The following is an 18,223-nucleotide window of genomic DNA, read 5'->3' on the forward strand; positions in this document are numbered from 1 at the left end:
AAAAAAAAAAAAAAACAAACAAAATAGATTTGTTTATTTAAACAAATTTGAAAAGAAAACAAATACATTGTAAAAAAAAAAAATCACTTATTTTTAGGAAATTAATTAAAAAAAAACATTTATTTTGGATAGATTATTTTAATAATTAAAAATAAATAATAAAAAATTTGAATTTTTTTATTAAAATAAATAAAAACACAAAAACAAAAATAAAAATAAAACAAATTTAAACCAATAAAACAATTAACAAAGCCAAATTAAAAAAGAAAAAGAAAAAAAAGCATTTAATCTAAATCCCGTCGACCTTTGAGCTCTAGATGGATGGAAAAATAATGCTGCATTCATGTTCGCATAAAGAAATCACATTCAGGGAAGGTTGTTCCTGGGACAATGGAAAAATCACTGTGAAGCAGAGCCCTTCCTCCATATCCTGCAAAACACAAATGATGAACAATTCGAATGGGAAGAGACAAGTGGTTACCAAAATCACCCAGGGACAAGAAGGACCGTTAGATCCAACCCATGTGAAATTAACATAGCTCTGCATTCTCCTGATTTTGAAAAAAAAAAAAAAAACTAATTTCACGTAGGGGCCAAAGGTTAAAAACGTCATTTTTAAAATGCATTTTGTGACCAAATGAAAATGAATATAAAAAATATAAAACATGGGTTTTGCTCAGAACGGGGTGAATTATGTTTACCATGAGAGATTTTCTCAAATTTCATAACCGTTTGATAAATTTTCTGGGTTCTCTGGAGCCTTATTTGCAAGGTTGCGTGAAAAAAAATGGTTTTCAACAATGGCCCAACCACAGAGCCATGGCTAGCCACCCAACAGCATTGCCCAACTGCAGAGAAAAAAAATCAATCAATAAATTAAAAAAGATTGATAATTTTATTTTAATAATTAAATAACAAAAAATATTAATTATTAAAAAAAAAAAAAAAACATAATTTCTTACTGTAGAACTTTTCAGAAATGATATTTTCTCCATACTTACAACCTACAACAAAAAAAAATATATAAAAAACCATAAACATTTCCCAATCTTTTATAGAATAAAAATTGGCAACAATATATATATATATATATATATATATATATATATATATATATATATATATATATATATACCATAAACATTTCCCAATCTTTTATAGAATAAAAATTGGTTGAAAAAATCCACTTTCCGAGTAAAAAGGATGAGTTCAAAAGAAATGAAAAATGATTTGGCAAATATTTTGGAATCCCATTTTTCTGAAAATTTTGAAAATGATGAATTCAAAAGATAGTGATATTTGAATTCAAGCTTCTGTGATCCATATCATAATGTACAAGAATTTTTTGGAAGACCAAATATTTTGCTTTAGCTGAACATGCGGAGAATACTAAGCATCATATGTGCATTGAGGAGGCTAGGGTTATCGCTAAGATTCCTCATTTCCACCATTTCAAGTTTAGGAAAGCCATTGAAATTGAGAGGTCTTCTAGTAATATTAACATGGACGATGGCTAGAAAATTAGTAGCTATTGGATTCTCGCCATCTCTTCTTAGTCTTTGTCTAGGCCCCTGGTGTTTTTTTTTTATAAATAATTTAGATATATCACACATTTAATTCTTTATAAGTAGTTTAATATTTGATATATACAGTTATATATTTAAATAAATTAAAATGGATTAAATAGTTCTAAAACACTAATCTTTAGTTTGTTTATATATTTAGATTGTTATAAATAATTAATTTTGATTGTTTATATTAACCTATTATTACATAAATAACCATATTACATATATTTATATATAGATATATTAATTATTATATTATATTTATATATTTAATATATATAATATAAATATTATATATTAATATATTTTAATTGAATATAACCTGAGGGTTAGTTATTATTTTTAGTCTTTGATTATCATTTAAATGAGTCAAATATCAACAAATACGAATAAATTTATTTATATATTCATTTTTATTAAAATAAACTATTAATAAATTAATAATAATATAAATATATTTTTATTAAAAAAAATAATTAACATTCCTTCTCTTTCCCTCCCCCAGTCAAATATAGCTGTTATCTCCCCCAGTCAAATATAGTTGTTATCTTCTAGTTCTAGGATGACCTGTTTATCTATTTAACCCTCTTCCTAGGTCTGTTTCTTCATCGTGTCATGAAGATGAATCACACTCATTGGTTCAAAATGCATTGACCAAAATCCTCAATGTGATTTCTTTTGAAAAATTCTTATACATTATGAATTAAAAAGATATGAAAAATGATTTGGAAAATATTTTGGAATCATATTTTCCTAAAAATCTTGGATTTAGATTGGTCACTTGTCAAGTTCTTGTTTCAATTTTCATTTTTAGAATAATTAAAATTTCCAAAATTCCATTATATTCATAAATCTGACTTGTGATCTTTTGGTATGTCATTCAAATTTCGAAATGGAGGTCATGCGTTCAAATCTTGTGGGGATTGGAATTTCTTAATTATTCTACAATTTGACACAACGTTAATTAAACAACAATTTTGCCACCACATGGCAGCACAACATTGGCCAACATTGCACATTCATCACCATATCATTAGTCAAACAGTCAACATGTCACATCATCCATTTGCCATGTCACCCACTTCCACATCACTATTACACAGTCACCCTCCATCTTCCAGCTTAGTTTTCAACACTAAAAATGGATCAAGAAGAAGAACAATAAGGGTGCTTCATCTACAGGATTATTGTTTTTCAAAATGCCTTGAAGAGAATCCAGTAGGTAGAAGATTGAATCCTTTAGACATGTGTTTTCATTTCATAAAGTATTTTTATATGATCATGTTTCTTTGAGTCTTGCAGGTACAAAAGCCAATGACATCACAAACTAGAAAATTTTATGACATGACTTAGCTGAAGAAGATTCATAATATTTTTAAATGCAAGAAGGGCACAATCTTGCAACTGAGAAACCTCATGACAATCTTCATTGTTTCACCCAAATTTCAAATCAGCCTAACTTTCTCATACAACATCGGATTTCGACAATTCGAGCATCATTGGAAAGATCTTGGTGAGATCTACATAATGAGAAAGTTATCATCAGAGTTTGAAATGGAAAAGGAATGAATAAATTTCTGACAACACACAACAGGTAACCTGAGGCACTAGTTTTGATACAGGTAAAAATTCATTTGGTTTTCTTTCGTGAATTTGTTTTATTAGTATCGATTCTTAGTTTTTTGTGTAAATGTCATTAATAGAGAGATTTATCACCTCTCTCTTTTGATAATCTTACATTCCATTGCAAAAGAAGTACTAGTTTTTTTTGCAAGTTCCATGAAAAAGAATAGATGACCATAACCAAACAATGTCTCTCTCAAAGACCACATTTATTTCACAAAAACATGATCAAAGCAACATCAAAGCATGAGCATATGATGTGAGATCAAATCCAACACTTGAGAGCTTTCAGATTCCAATCTCACCATTGCATTCCTCCTTCTTCAGTCAATAAAACTTTCATCTCATTTTCTTTCACTCCTCATTTTCTTTCAAAGCCATTTTCCTACCTTTCTTTCACTAACCATTTTATAGCACCATTTACCACTATTTGTAGATCTGATGCTCTGATTATGGCCTAGGGAAACCCTTTATTCTATAGTTGGTCCAAAATATAAAAAACAATGTTTTATTCCATATATGCTACTTTTTCCCTATGATAAAAATGTGTACACGCGGTTCAGGATATATCCAACCCATGTACATATGTTAAAACACTTTAAAAAATTGAATTTCCTTAATTTTAGGTGGAGTTCATGGGTTTTACCTGTTACTCACCTCCTATTGCCCGTGGCCCAACTATTTCCCAACTGAAAAAGCTAGTTTGGAGAAGTATAAATAAACCTCCATGGGAAGGCCTCAAGGGAGAAGATATGAGATATTGATACTATAGTGAGATTATCCTTGATCGCGTCTGACGAAATCCTTGTGCCTTCTGTACTCCCCAAAGCTTCAGAAAACCCTTGTTTCCTTGTTGGATATATCCTTCATCTTTCTTGAAGATATCCTTGTATTGGTGATGAAGGAAGATTGCTGAGGCTGGTAAAGGACGAATCCGAAGGACGGTTCCGCTTGAAGCCGGAGAAGGACTCAGGTCTTATTTCTCCACTTTACTTGTAGCTAATTTCAATAAAGGAATGATGTTTTGTTTCTGATATTAAATGTGTTTATGCATCTATTTATTTGTAATTTGCTTATGACTCTTACATTGATGTATAATTATTCATTCATTGATATGATTTAAAGTTAATATCATGAACATGATTTATGTTTTCACTATTGTATATGTTTCATTTGAATAATTTTTAGGTTTTGAAGATATCAAGAGAAGTTGAGGGTTTGTACCCTGCGGGATCTACTCAAATGTAGGACTCCTAGGTAAGGACACTTTTACATAGTTTAGTAGAATAAGCATTTAGGTTGATTACTTGAGCATTTCTTGTTGTGGTTTTCCCTCTGCTCTATTGGGGATCTCAACCCAAGACCCTAAGGTGGTCTCACCCGCAACAAAATTGGTGACTTTTCTAGGGATAACATTCTTGTTGTTCCTGGTTTGGGTTGTTTGTTCTCAATTAGGGTTCAATTTCTTGATTGCTTGCTTTTACAGTGTTGTTTGATCCATTAGTGTCCCAGGCATCAAGTCTAATATGCTTGATCAGACTTTGATTTTTTGTTTTTCCTAATTAAGCTTTGTATACGTTGTTTTCTTAAGTTACAGTGGTGTATACACACAGGTTTCTTGAAACAGAGTCGCGTATACGCGAGTTTCCTTTATTAGAAATGCGTGTACACACTTTTGTGTCTTTACACAGTTGTGTATGTAATTTTTTGAATTGTTTTTTCAAATATTTTTTCCCTGTTAGGTCTTCTGCCTGGTGTTTTACGATGTTGTACGGTCATATGTTGTCTGGAGAACTCAGTTTTCCTGCAAGCTTTCTTTTTCAAAATCTCCTTCTCACTAAAAAGTCTTGTTCAACCTAGTATTGCTTCTTAAGAAAGTTTGTAGTTTGTGTCTTGGGTTCAAGGCTTAGTTTTGAAGTTCTTGGATGTTCTGGTTTTCCAGAACAAGAAATTGATTTTGATTTCATTTTCAGCCCAGATTTCAAGTTCTCTTTCCTTGCTTTTCCTTGTTTTATGGACTTGTTTCTTTTGTGCCCTTTTTAGAGTCTTTTTGGCAAGTTTGAAAGTATTTATTTCTTGACATTTTGTTGGTTTGCCGAAATATTTTGTTGTTGTTCGGATCAGTTTGTGCAAGTTTGTAGTCTTTCTTCATTTATTCATGAGTTTTATAACTTGTGAGATTGGAAGACTCCTTGTACTTATTTCTTGATCTTTTGAATTTTAGTAGTACTTTTGAGACCTCAAAAACTTTCTTTTGTTTCCTTAAAAGAAAAAACATAAAAACATTCCTTTTTTGTTTTTCTTTTTCCAAGCTTTTGGTTTACGGTTTCTTTTGTTTTGTTGTTGAAAAGCAAAATTGTGATATTTTGAAATTTGTTCTGCTTGCTTTGGAGAGAAATTTGTTTTTAATTTTTTTTCCCTCTTCATTTTCAATTTGGCCTATTGTCCCTATAAAGAACCGCATTTGCTTGTGAGTGTTATTTAGGATCTCGCATCATCATTATGACTTGCATTAGGTTACTTTTCATTTTTAAGCATTCTTAGTCTTTTTAGATTTTGGGTGTGTGTGGATCGTTTCAGAAAAGAAAAGAAAAATATTTTTCTTGTATATAGGTTTTCGTAGAACCCAGGTAGAAATCACTCTTCATCGAAGAAAATGGCCGCATCCATATAGTTAGTTTTCTATTGATTTCTTTTGCGTCATAAAACATCATCAGTTTCACTCTCATAATTCCTCCTGACTTAAAGAACAACTATATAAAATCAAGCGATCTAATAAAATGAACTAGAACTTTTATTGTTGTCATTAATAAACACCAACAAGTTTAGGTTCATTAGGGTCTTGGAATAGGTGAGTGGAGAGTTAACTCTCCAAGGCCGCTCAAATTACAAAACTTAGAAGTTGAATAATGTGCGAAACCCAATATCATTAGAAAGATTGGGAAAGCTCTGTGACTGGGAATTAAGTACGATAGAGAGTGAAGACAACGAAGAGAGATACCCCCTCTCCTACTTGTTGGATCCTGCCTCATGACTGTTTCACCCGACTTTTGATACGATTTGGTATCCACAGTTTCCTTTCCTAGGGATCACATAGGTGGCCACGGAAGGAAATCCTGTGGCACTTGAGGCTGACATTGCATCATGTTCAACAATACTTCTGGAGGGTACCCTTGCGAAGCTTGGGTGCTTGCACCAACAAAGGTTGTTGTCTGGAGATCAACGTAAGTGCTTCTGATACGTTCGCTAATAGGCCTGGGGCATAATTACCCAGATTATTTTTGGAAGGCCCTTGATTTTGACTTCCTTGTATTTTGGTGTCTAGTCCTAATCACCTGGAGCAAAAATACTTGAAAGTTGTATGATTTCTTATATCTTTACGGACTTTTTAGAGAGTTCTCTTTTCTCCTAGTTGGCCTAACTTTATAATTTTTTGAGTCTTTAAGTATATCTCTTTAAAATAATTCAAAGTGATTGATCGACCAACTCATTAGTCTAGGAGACTTTGTGGGATATCACCTACGAGTCCTACGCCTTCTCCTTGAAGGTGTAGGAGCAATCTTGCTAGTGGTTTTCAACCAGTAGTAGCAATATCATCAAAGATTGATCCTCCAGTTGGAGTTATTGATTCGCAAGATAGACCTGGTACAAGTAGAGAGTTAGAGAGGAACACTCCAGTTCTTTCTCGAGTCCTCTTCCAGTCGGAAGACAATATTGAGATTGAAGATCTTTCTGAGTCTATTACGGCTCCTAATTCTCCTATTCCTCCTGATTATCCAGACGTTTTATTATACATCGAGACTCTGACCAATAGGCCTTCAAGCCTAGGTCTATATCAATCTTTTCCTTCGATGACCACTGTTGGAAGCATGGCATCCACAACAAGTGCTACAAGTATGCAAACTCATGTATCCATACAAGGAGGAGGAACTATTTCTATACCTTCCGTTACTCCTAGCACTGCTATATTTGGTTCTACTTCCATTCCATCTTCGAGTGGAAGTTCTCAAGCTGTTGCCTCTGGCATTGGCTTTTTCCCTTTTGGAATGTTGACTAGCATGATTCCTTCGGTTCCTTTAAGTATTCCATAAGCTGCCTCCACATCCATGGAAAGTGGATCAACTTCTTTTCAGTGTTTCCCATTTAGGGGTGGTCATATACCACATTCCAATCCAACTTTGGGATCAATGCCCTTTTCCTATATGGGTCAAAGTTATAATCTATTTCAAAGTTGGACAAGCCCTGTAGTTAGTGGGTTAGCAACTGGGAATCAATTTTATTTCGATCAACAAGGGAATATGCCATATTCTTCTGTCAGTTCTTTCCAGAATGTTTCTCCCTATGCTAATGCATGGAACCCTTATCAAGGGCTCTTTGCTCCTTTTAACACTTCTCTAGGGGGCAACTTTACTAGTTACAAAGGTTTTTCGACAGGAGTTGGTCAAACTCTGGTTTTTTCTAGACCACAAGGGGCTCCTTATGGTTCAGTTGGGTCTACGAGTTACTTCAGGCAACCTGGTGCCTTCACAAATCCAGGCCATTCTTTTCAAAACATTGGGAGTTCCGCCCACACCGGGTGGAATCCTCAGGGTCCGCCACGACTCCCTTTTCTGGCAACGTTAAACTTGCCAGATCTCTCTAAATTGACTAATGATCTGATTAGGTATAACTCGGTTTGGCCTCCGGTCCTAACCAAAATTCCCTCAGATATACCAAAATTTGAGGGGAAGCCTAGTGAAGGTCTGGGGGACCATGTAACCACTTTCCACTTATGGTGTTTTTCCAACTCCCTGATAGACGATTCAATTAGGTTGAGATTATTTCAGTGTATGCTAACTGGAAATGTGGCCATGTGGTACATAGAATGGCCAGGGAGCACCTTCACTTCTTTCAACGATTTGGCTACTATATTTTTGAACCCTTTTCAATTGCCTATCAGATATGATGTTGGAACTGAGCTTCTGGCTAATTTCCAATAGGATCAGGCAAATCACATGTCAGATCATATCCAGGAATGGAGGAGAAGGAAGAGGCTCATTAAAGCCAATATTCCACAAAAATTCCTTCTTGAATGGTTTCTTAAATCATTATAGCCTGATATCTCTAAGGATGTGTCCTTCTCCGGTGTTTTCACCGAAGAGTGGGCTATTTTCAGAGCTTGATAGTTGGAACTTATATATTCGTAGTCTAGGGCTCTTCAAAAAATTCTACCTAACGCTCCTAGATCTAAGGTGGATATAACCAAACCGAAGTTGGTTCCCCATGCCAACAGGCTATTCGGATCAATTGATGCCCACATGGCTAACCTGCTTAATCAATTGCAATAATTTCCTTTACAAACTGCTTCTTCTATGGAGGCATCACCGTTTGTATCTACACCTTCCCAATCGGCTATATAAACGTTGTCCAAAATTTTAACCCCAAGGGAAACCAACAATCCGATGGGAAGAAGAAAGGATGAGGTAGGAAAAAGAGCCAAGATGGGAAGGGAAATGCAAACAAACCCGGCAATGATGCTGGAAGGCGTAGGAAAGAGTCCAAGAAAAAAGTAAAAATTTACATGCAAGTTATGCAATGGGCATCATTTGAATCATCTCTGCCCTAAGATCCAAGATGCTCAATGTTTTTTAGTGCAGTAGGCATCCTCTAGCTCCCAGGTTGTCGTCGCTAACCCTTTTCCCCAAGGGCAGCAATTACTTGCTGGCGCAAACTCAAATGCTAGTACCCCCACAAGGGGAAACTAGGAAGGGGATAATTCATCAAATTTCTACATGATGAGCTTGCATATTGACGTCGTTACGTGACTGTGTGATTACAGTGAATCAAAATCATCTAACGCTAAGTCTCCTTTCTATTCCTCAGAGCCTCTCCATATTGATAGGCCTTCTGTTGAGTTTATACCTTGGATGCTGAAAGGCTCCACAAAGCACTCAACCATTAACCCTAATGCTAGGGTAGCCCAGAACTACTCGATTGTATAAGATCTGGCTCAAATTCCTTGTGATATGTCAGCGTTAGAGGCACTCCAGTTGTGCCCTACTCAGAGGAGTGTATTACTCCTGGTAATCGAAGCAGTAGATCTGAAAAATTCTCTTGTACTCACTTTTGATATGTCAAATGTCAAAAAGAGACTTTCCCATCATATGGCTTTTCAGATAAAGTCTACATATCAAAAGACTAGCATCTTTCAAACCGTTATTGATGAGGGAGCTTCCACATGTGTGATGTCCATGTCATCTTGGAAGGCCATTGGATCACCTCAAGCTATTCCTTCACCAACTCTATTGGCAACACTTGATGGACATGCTCTTAGGCTGCACAAGATTATTCCATCTTTTCCCATCTGTGTTGGGGGAAAGGTGGTAAATATTGAGGTAGAAATAGTCGATGTGAATCTAGATTACAACCTCCTCTTAGGCAAGAATTAGATTTATGAGATGGATGTCATAGTTTCATGATTATTTCGCATCCTTTATTTTCCTCATGAGGGGAGGATTGTAAAAGTTGATTAGATGAACTATTGTCCAGGTGACTCCCACGCATCTTTTGATTCTACTGTTCCATTGGTAGACAATCCCAGGCAACCTATTGAGAATTTAGGAGCTGGGATGTACTTGTATTTAATGGGTATTTTTTATCTTCCTTCTCCTATAGCTAGAATCAATACTATTTCATCCTCTAAGGGACCTTCTTGAAGAGAGTTCTTTCGAACTCATTATTTTTTTGACCCTTGGCCTTTACCTTCATCTAACACCACATTAGATGGAGGGAAGTTAGGTGGAATGGCATGTCCTATGTCTGCAACAGAAATTTCTTTTGACTCTATTGTTAACTATCCAGACTCCCATCCTACTCCTTTCTCACAAAAGGAGTTAGATGGAGATGTGGCTCCGGCTTGGACCCTCGATTCAACTACAGCTCAGGATTTCTTAGATACAGTCTTACCATATGAGGAAGAAATCCTGGAAGCAATGATGGGTGTTGATAGACCATGGAATGATCTACATCATCATTCATATTTCCTCCCTCATTTGCAAGAAATTGAGTCAAGTTTGTCCAGTCCTTCTACTAGTCATGTTCATAGAGTTTTAAATCGTTTGGCCCGAGCACAATTTTCTATCGAGGGTAACATGTCTATTATCTCACAAAATGTACCATTGAACATCTCTAGGAATCATAACATAATCGAAAATGTCTTCATCGGAGTTGACTATTCCCTTGAAAAAATTCAAATTTATATCGATCTCGTCAAAGAGTTTTGTGATGTGTTCGCTTGGTATTATGAGGAAATGCCTGGAATAGATCCATCTATTGTCGAGCATGAGATCAAGACATACAAAAATGCTAAACCTATTTGTCAAAAAAATCAACCGGTTAACCCTAGAAAAGTAGAAACTATCAAAGCTAAAGTCGAAAAGCCGCTAAAGGTGGGTTTCATATACCCTATTCCTCTGACTGAATGGGTCTCTAATCAAGTCCCCATAGACAAAAAGCAAGGAATGATTCGAGTATGCATTGACTTTAGGGACCTAAATAAGGATTGTTTGAAAGACAATTACCCCACACCTTTTATTGATCAAATTATTGATGAATGTGCGAGTAATGAAATTTTTTCGTTCATGGATGGATTCTTTGGTTACAATAAAATTACTATCCATCCAGAAGATCAACACAAGATAACCTTTATTTGTCCTTGGGGTATGTTTGCATACAAAAAGATTCCTTTTGGCCTCAAAAACACTGGAGCCACTTTTCAGCAGGACATGTCTTATGATTTTCACGACATCAAGCACGTTATCGAAGCATATATGGATAATCTAGCTGCTCATTCTCAAAATAGAATTGATCATCCTAAGCATATTTGGTTGCTCTTTGAGCGGTGTTCTTCTTATAAAATTTGGTTGAATTCGAATAAGTGCGTTTTCACAGTCACATCTGGTTGATTGTTAGGATTCATCATGTCAATAGAAGGGATTCGTGTTGATCCCTTCAAGGTGGAGGCAATACTTCAGTTTCCTCCCTCGTCTTCCATAGGTCAACTTCAAAGTCTCCAAGGAAAAGAAAATTTCTTGAGGAAATTTATAGCCAATTACGCCAAGATCACAAAAGGATTTATGTGTTTGCTTAAGGAAGGGGTCCCGTTTTTATGGGATGATTTCTCACAACAATCTTTTTATGCTTTGAAAAAAGCATTAACCTCTACTCCATTGTTGAGTCGACCTCATTATAGCAGAGATTTCCTCTTGTATCTCATTGCAGCAGAATCAACCATTGGTATGGTTCTGGTTTAGGAAGATGATGCCTTATGTGAGCATGTAATCTACTATCTAAGTCAAGGCTTGGTAGGTCTTGAACTGCACTATTCTCCCATCGAGAAATTATCTTTCACAGTTTTCCATGCTATCCAGCAGCTTCAGCATTACATTCTGCTTCGAAAAATGTTTGTCTTAGCAGCCGTCAATCCATTTCAGTTTGTTCTCAGTAGGCGAGTGATTGGGGGCAAATATAATAGATGGATTGTCATTTTGCAAGAATTCGATCTCAAATTCATGTCGGCTAAATCTAAGAAATATTTAGTATTTTTAGAGTTGATATCAGAGTTGCCTTGTGAGGAAGAAATTATTCATGAGAAAATTTTTCCTAATGAACACTTATTTCTTATTTCTTCACAAGATCCTTGGTATGGGGATATCATTATATATCTCCAAACTTCGAAATTCCTACCCGCTTTTTCCAAAGATGAGTGTAGAAAGGTACATAACCTCGCTAAGAATTATGTTATTATAAGTGACACATTGTATTGTCGCGGGATTGATTCAATCATTAGACATTGTTTAACATTAGAAGAAGCCAAGTCAGTTCTTAATGATTGTCACTGTGGATATTATGGTGGTCATCTACCTGGGCTTGCAACAACCCAATTTTTTTTCCGAGCAGGCTACTTTTGGCCTTTGATCTTCAAAGATTGTATTGAAGCTATCAAAAGATGCCATCCTTGTCAAGTCTATACTTGGAAAATGTGCACACATCGAGCTGCACTTTTCCCTGTTATCACTGTTGGTCCTTTCACGAAGTGGGGCATTGATTTTACTACTTGTAATCTGCCTTCGACAGGAAATCAAAAGTATAGCATAGTGGCCATAGAGTACTTTACAAAGTGGGTTAAGGCCATGCCTACTTTTAAGAATGATAGTGAAACAGTGGTCTTTTTTCTCTTCAATGAAGTTATTTCTCGGTTTGGTATCCCTAAAGAAATTGTCACTAATCATGGCAATCATTTCCAAATTCAAATGATGTTTGAATTGGCTCTCAAGTTTGGTTTTCAGTAGGAGCATTCATCTCAGTATTATCCTTAGGCTAATGGGAAGGTTGAAGCCATGAAAAAATCCCTTAAAATCATCCTGCAAAGAACAATTAACAAAGCTAGATCCAATTGGCACATCATGTTGTATCCAACACTTTGGGCATACCGAACGTCAGTTAAGACTGCCATTGGCTTTACTCCTTTTCAATTGGTTTATTAGTTGGAATCTATCTTTCCTATTGAATGTGAAATTCCTTCCCTTAAACTAGCTGTTGAACTTCTTCCAGAGACTTCTAGTCTCGAGGAGCACCTCGTTCATTTGGAGCATCTTGATGAGTAGTGTCGAGATGCCACCACAATAAACAAAGCCCATAAAAAGAGGGTAAAAACTCAATACAATAAAGTTTTCCATCCTAGAAATGTTTCTGAAGGTGACCTTGTCTTGATCTATGATCAAGACAAAGACACCTTGGGGGTAGGCAAGTTTAAGTCTATGTGGTATGGCCCCTTTATAGAAAAGCGAGTTTTGAAAAAGGGAGCTTATGAATTAATTGACTTTGAAGGAAACAAGTTGGTGGGGCCCAAAAATGGGCTCTACCTTAAGAAGTACTTTGCTTAGGCTTTGGCTGAGAACTTACTTGTTTGTATATATTGTATGCTTGTACATATCTATCTATCAGTTTTAGTGATGTTGATATTTTTGATCTGATTTGGCAGGTATTGATGGACGATTTAATATATTTAGGATTCGCCGATGGTGCAAGTAGACATACCTGAAACCTTGCTTACACAGATTGAGTGATTTATTATCCATCTGACCAGTTGATGGTTTTGAGAGGAGTATGTATCGGTCTTGCTTCGAATAATATTGTCGAATATAATTCCATTATTAATTTGCTATTCGAAGTGATATCTCTTGATATTGATTCGCTAGTGGTTTATTTAGACTCGCAACTGGTGGTATCTCAATTGTATAAATGTGATCCGTATTTGTATTGCCAATTTATGAGATTATGATTGTTGCAACGATAATTTATTTATATCACATATGTTCACATTCCAAGATCAGAAAATTCCTTAGCTGATTCTATTGCTAATCAAACATTGGACTAGCATATAAATCATTCATCAAATTGAAAAACATAAAAAATAATCGAAGTATCATATATATATATGATCATCCTAAAATCGCATGTATATAGATAGAGTGTTTGTGTCCAAAATAATATACAAAAATTGGTACTTATGCCCATCATCATGTCTAATCATAAAAGTATCTGATCATCTATCTAGTTGGCTCAAGATGAGTAGCTAGAAAATAAACAACAACATTGGCCACATGCCGGAAGAGTCACACTCAGTCCTATGGTACTCCTACCACGTGACATTGCATCTCTTCAGGTAAGTCCTCTATGGTTATTATGGGTACTTGGTGAGTGAGTCTCACCAAGTTCCTTTGAACTACATGGAGAACTCTCTCTGTCTCAGCTGCAGCCCCTTCGACATCTCTTCCACGACACCTATGTCAGGGAAATCTGTCAGGTCTCACTGACCCCACATCTGAAACATGATCATATATTTTGTAAGTGTCTTGTCTCATAAAAAATTATTTTTAAGTTCATTTATATTAAAAATCCAAAAAATCTTAAGAAATTCAAAAAAATAAAAAATTGTTACCTATGGTGCCCCATGCTACATCTGGTGGTAATACTAAATCTGGATCTCCTCAGAAATCCATTCTGGTGTAGGGGTAGTCATCAACTACGATGACCTGTTGATCCCACCATGCGAAAAACCCATCATCAAAAGTTGTCCTGGGGACATCACCAGCCTCTAGGCATTTCATTAGGTCAGCCAATCTGCCCATCCATGGATCCCTTAAGCTATTGATGGTCGATAGCACCTTGGGTCGAAGCCCAGGTACTTTCTCAAAGAAGAATGAGCATAAGATTGTTCCATACCCAAAATTCTTTGTCTGACCCTTCTGAATGGAAGTGAGTTGGTTCTTCATGTTGGTCAATAGAGGTGTGCACCAATCAAACACAATAGTGAGGCATTCCAATGCTAGGCTCATGGATACTCATGAAGCCTGATGTAAAGCAGCAAAACCGTTTACCTTTGCGATGGTAAATAATAGGATCTTCAAGGATAAGCTCTCTACGTGCTTGATTGGAATCTGACCTCTAATATTTTCAGGATGACTAGGACAGTATATGTGGACGTAGTCTTCAACACTAAGACTACCTCTTTTCCTGCCAATAGAGTGCACTATCTCTCCCCTTTAAGAAAGACTGGTAATGAAGTAAATATATTTGATCTCGATCCTTAAGGGAATTTGATAAATCATGAATTCATCATCCTCTGCACTCCAGTAATGAATCAACAACTCAAGGAATCATGTATTTTCTTTAATATTTGGCATTTTAAAGAATTTTAGTCAATGACAACCTCTCAAAGGATCCAAAGCATTTTGATCCTCCATTACTCGGTTACCAATGGCACAATGCTCCTTTTCTCTCCAGGTGATTGCCATCCTTCCAAAAAAAAAGATGTTTCAAATCATTAGACTTATGTTTTAAATTTTTTACTCACGCACATGTGGGTTGCCTTTTTATACAGTCGTGTGTAGGGCCCTCATATACGTGGGTTACCTGTATTCAACCCATGTGTACATAGAGTTGAAAGTTTTAACATATTTTCCTATGGTTAAATTTAACAAAACATCTAAAAAGTATCACAAATGATTAAAAGCATGATAAAAGGGTTACCTGGAAGTTTTCGAGCGATTTGAACGGTTGAATTGGATGGAGGAAAGTTGTTTGAGTTTGTCTCCATAGCTCATTGCTCAAAACACAAATGACAAAATAGTGAGTCCAAAAGTCCTTATATAGGTTGCAAAATGAAAATTATTTTTTCAAAAGTTGATTTTTATCTTATGGACTTTTTGACCTTTTGGCTTAGAGTGTTGGGAATGGGTTGTCTTTACAGGAAATTTTGGAGACTTCTTCAAGAAAGCATTTTGGTCCATTGACCGCAGACTTGTCATGGTAGGTATCATTTTCTTACTGGCATATAGGTTAGGGAATACCACATTCTGCTGCATTTTCCATACTAGCCTCCGTACTGCGATATGTTTGCCATAGGGTTGACCCCATCGTGTCATGGTTCACAAACCATTTCACTCGCTGACTTTAAAATCATGATGTGATGGTAGAGCCAACATTTACATGGACATCTTAGTCAGATCCTCACTGACATTTGTTGCACATGCTACTATATTGAGTAGGTTCAAGAGTCCTATTTAGTCCCACCATGACTTATGCATTGAAGAATCATTCTCGTCCTTCTGCGCTATTTTTTGGCCTTATACCCTAGAGGCTTCTTTTTGTTGAGTTGTATTTCTGCATTGCATATTGACTATTTGCACTTTTTGGCCTTGAGCCAGCTTCACTTAGAATCGTGTTTAAGCCACTTTTTGACCATGTCTTCTGCAAAATCAACCTTGCAATCACTTAGCCTCTCTGACTTGACACACCCTTTTACCTTTGGAAAGAGCATTCCTTTGAGTGTCCTTAACCAATTTCGTCACCTTGCATTGAGCATAGGAATGTTCCCCTCCCAGGAACTAGAGCATCTGTTTTTTCGACACTCGTTATTTCTACTATACTATAGAGTTATTTTATTCTTTTTCAAGCTTCCTATAAAAGAAAAAGAAAAAAAAATTATATATTTTAAAAATAGCGGGAACGGGACATTATTTCAATATTTGATGGAAACTAGAGTTAGTTGTGTCACCCTTGAACAAAGCACTCAAAAGTAAGTCTTTCCTCCATTGGGATGGCCTTTAGTTTGACTTAGGAGAGCCTTATCATTGTTATTGAGTTAGTACTCCTCTGATTGGTTACCTCTTCCAATCATATGGAGAGTTTGATTATGCCTCCTGCATGACGAACTTATACAAAGTTATCATATGCTACCATGTAGTCACAGTTGATTCATGCTTTTGTTGAAGGGGAGTAAACTTGAGTCGGCCTCTCTGCGTTGTCTCTTGACCTATTTTTCAGTCAGCCTTCCCTAGTTGTCAGCGTCATGTTCATTATCACATGAGCTATATTGGTCCTTTGCTCGTGCCATTTGAGAAGGTATCCATTGAATTCTTACTGGCGGGTCTTGCTCTTATCGACTACCACAAATTTCTCTGAGGGCAAATCTAGAGCCACAACCTAGCCCTATTTTCATTATTGATATGTCACCTCGTGCTCAGCATCAATCAATATCATGGATAGTTGACTGAGTGGTTTCCCCTGTGTTCAACATCAGCTTTCATTATCACACATTGGGATTCATGCAGTGCCTTGGTTTTCATTTGACCCTATTGGTGGATTCCTTGCCTCTGTGTCAGCTTTCATTATTGGTTGGTTTAGAGGGTTTCTATCGTGTGCTAGCCACATCTTGTGTACACCGGAAACATGCTTCAGTTGGGTTACTATATTTTTTTTCGTCTGATTCCTTCCACATTATTGGCCTATGGGTTACAATCATGCTAGATTGATGAAGGATGCCTTAATCCCTTCCTTCTAGCAGATCTTTTCCCATCAACTTCAACTCATTACTCTAGGAAAGAGATCTAGAGTCCATTTGGAAGTACCTTAGGGTTTGCAGTCATTAGTGGCAGATTCCTTCCCTATCACTAGTGGGAAAACATCATTGTCTTCTGATTGATAGATTCTTCCAAGTTTTCAACTACAACTCATTTATTCACACTTGTTAGATTGTACTAGGTACCTTGACTCTCATCAGCATTATCGGTGAGTAGCCTTGCGTTTGTTAACGGTATACATCAATGACCGGTAATCAAACGATTTCTCACATGATCGACTCTAGATCATTTATTCCCATTGTGTAGAAATGTACCATGACGGTTGGGGAAGACCTCGGGTTTGCATTAGCATGTCTTAGTTCACTTGTCAGTTTCTCTTGTTTCTTCTAGTTGATACCATCCACCTTATATGTTGTAGTTCTTTACAATGAAATCTTATATGTTGGCACCCGAGTTGCAGTGTAGTACCATTTATTCGATCTTGTTCACTTGGTACTATTTGAATCAGTTTCTTGACTTCAGTGATCAGCTTCATACTTCAACATCATTCATAAGCAGTTTATGTGTGATATTCAGAAATGTAATTTCTTGATTATGATCAGATGATCCATTATGTATTTTTAGTTCTTTTATACTTGTATGCATATTGGATCCACTTTTGTGCTTGAAATGAGGACATGCTTTACTATTTATGAGCATGGGTATGCCCACCTCAGACAGCAATTTCTTTCTAATCTCTTTCGCTGACTTGGTAGGCTGAATTCTAGTGAACTCCTCTTCGGTCTCAGCATGATTCATTCTATACACTTAATACATTTCGGCCATCATGTACCCCTTCTAACCTCATCTATTAGGGGGCATCTATTATAGCACCATTTATCACTCTTGGTAGATTTAATGCTCCGATTATGGCCTAGGGCAACCCTTCCTTCTAGACTTGGTCCAAAATCTAAAAAACAATGTTTTATTCTCTATATTCTACTTTTCCCCGTGATAAAAGCATGTACATGTGGGTTAACGTATATCCAACCCGCGTACATATGTTAAAACACTTAAAAAATGAAATTTCCTTAATTTCAGGCGGAGTTCATGGGTTTTACTTGTTACTCACCTCCTATTGCCCGTGGC

Source organism: Pinus tabuliformis, chromosome 3_2 (assembly GCF_031772625.1).
Source record: "Pinus tabuliformis cultivar Carrire ecotype Pingquan chromosome 3_2, CPIR1, whole genome shotgun sequence".
Lineage (NCBI taxonomy): Eukaryota > Viridiplantae > Streptophyta > Pinopsida > Pinales > Pinaceae > Pinus > Pinus tabuliformis.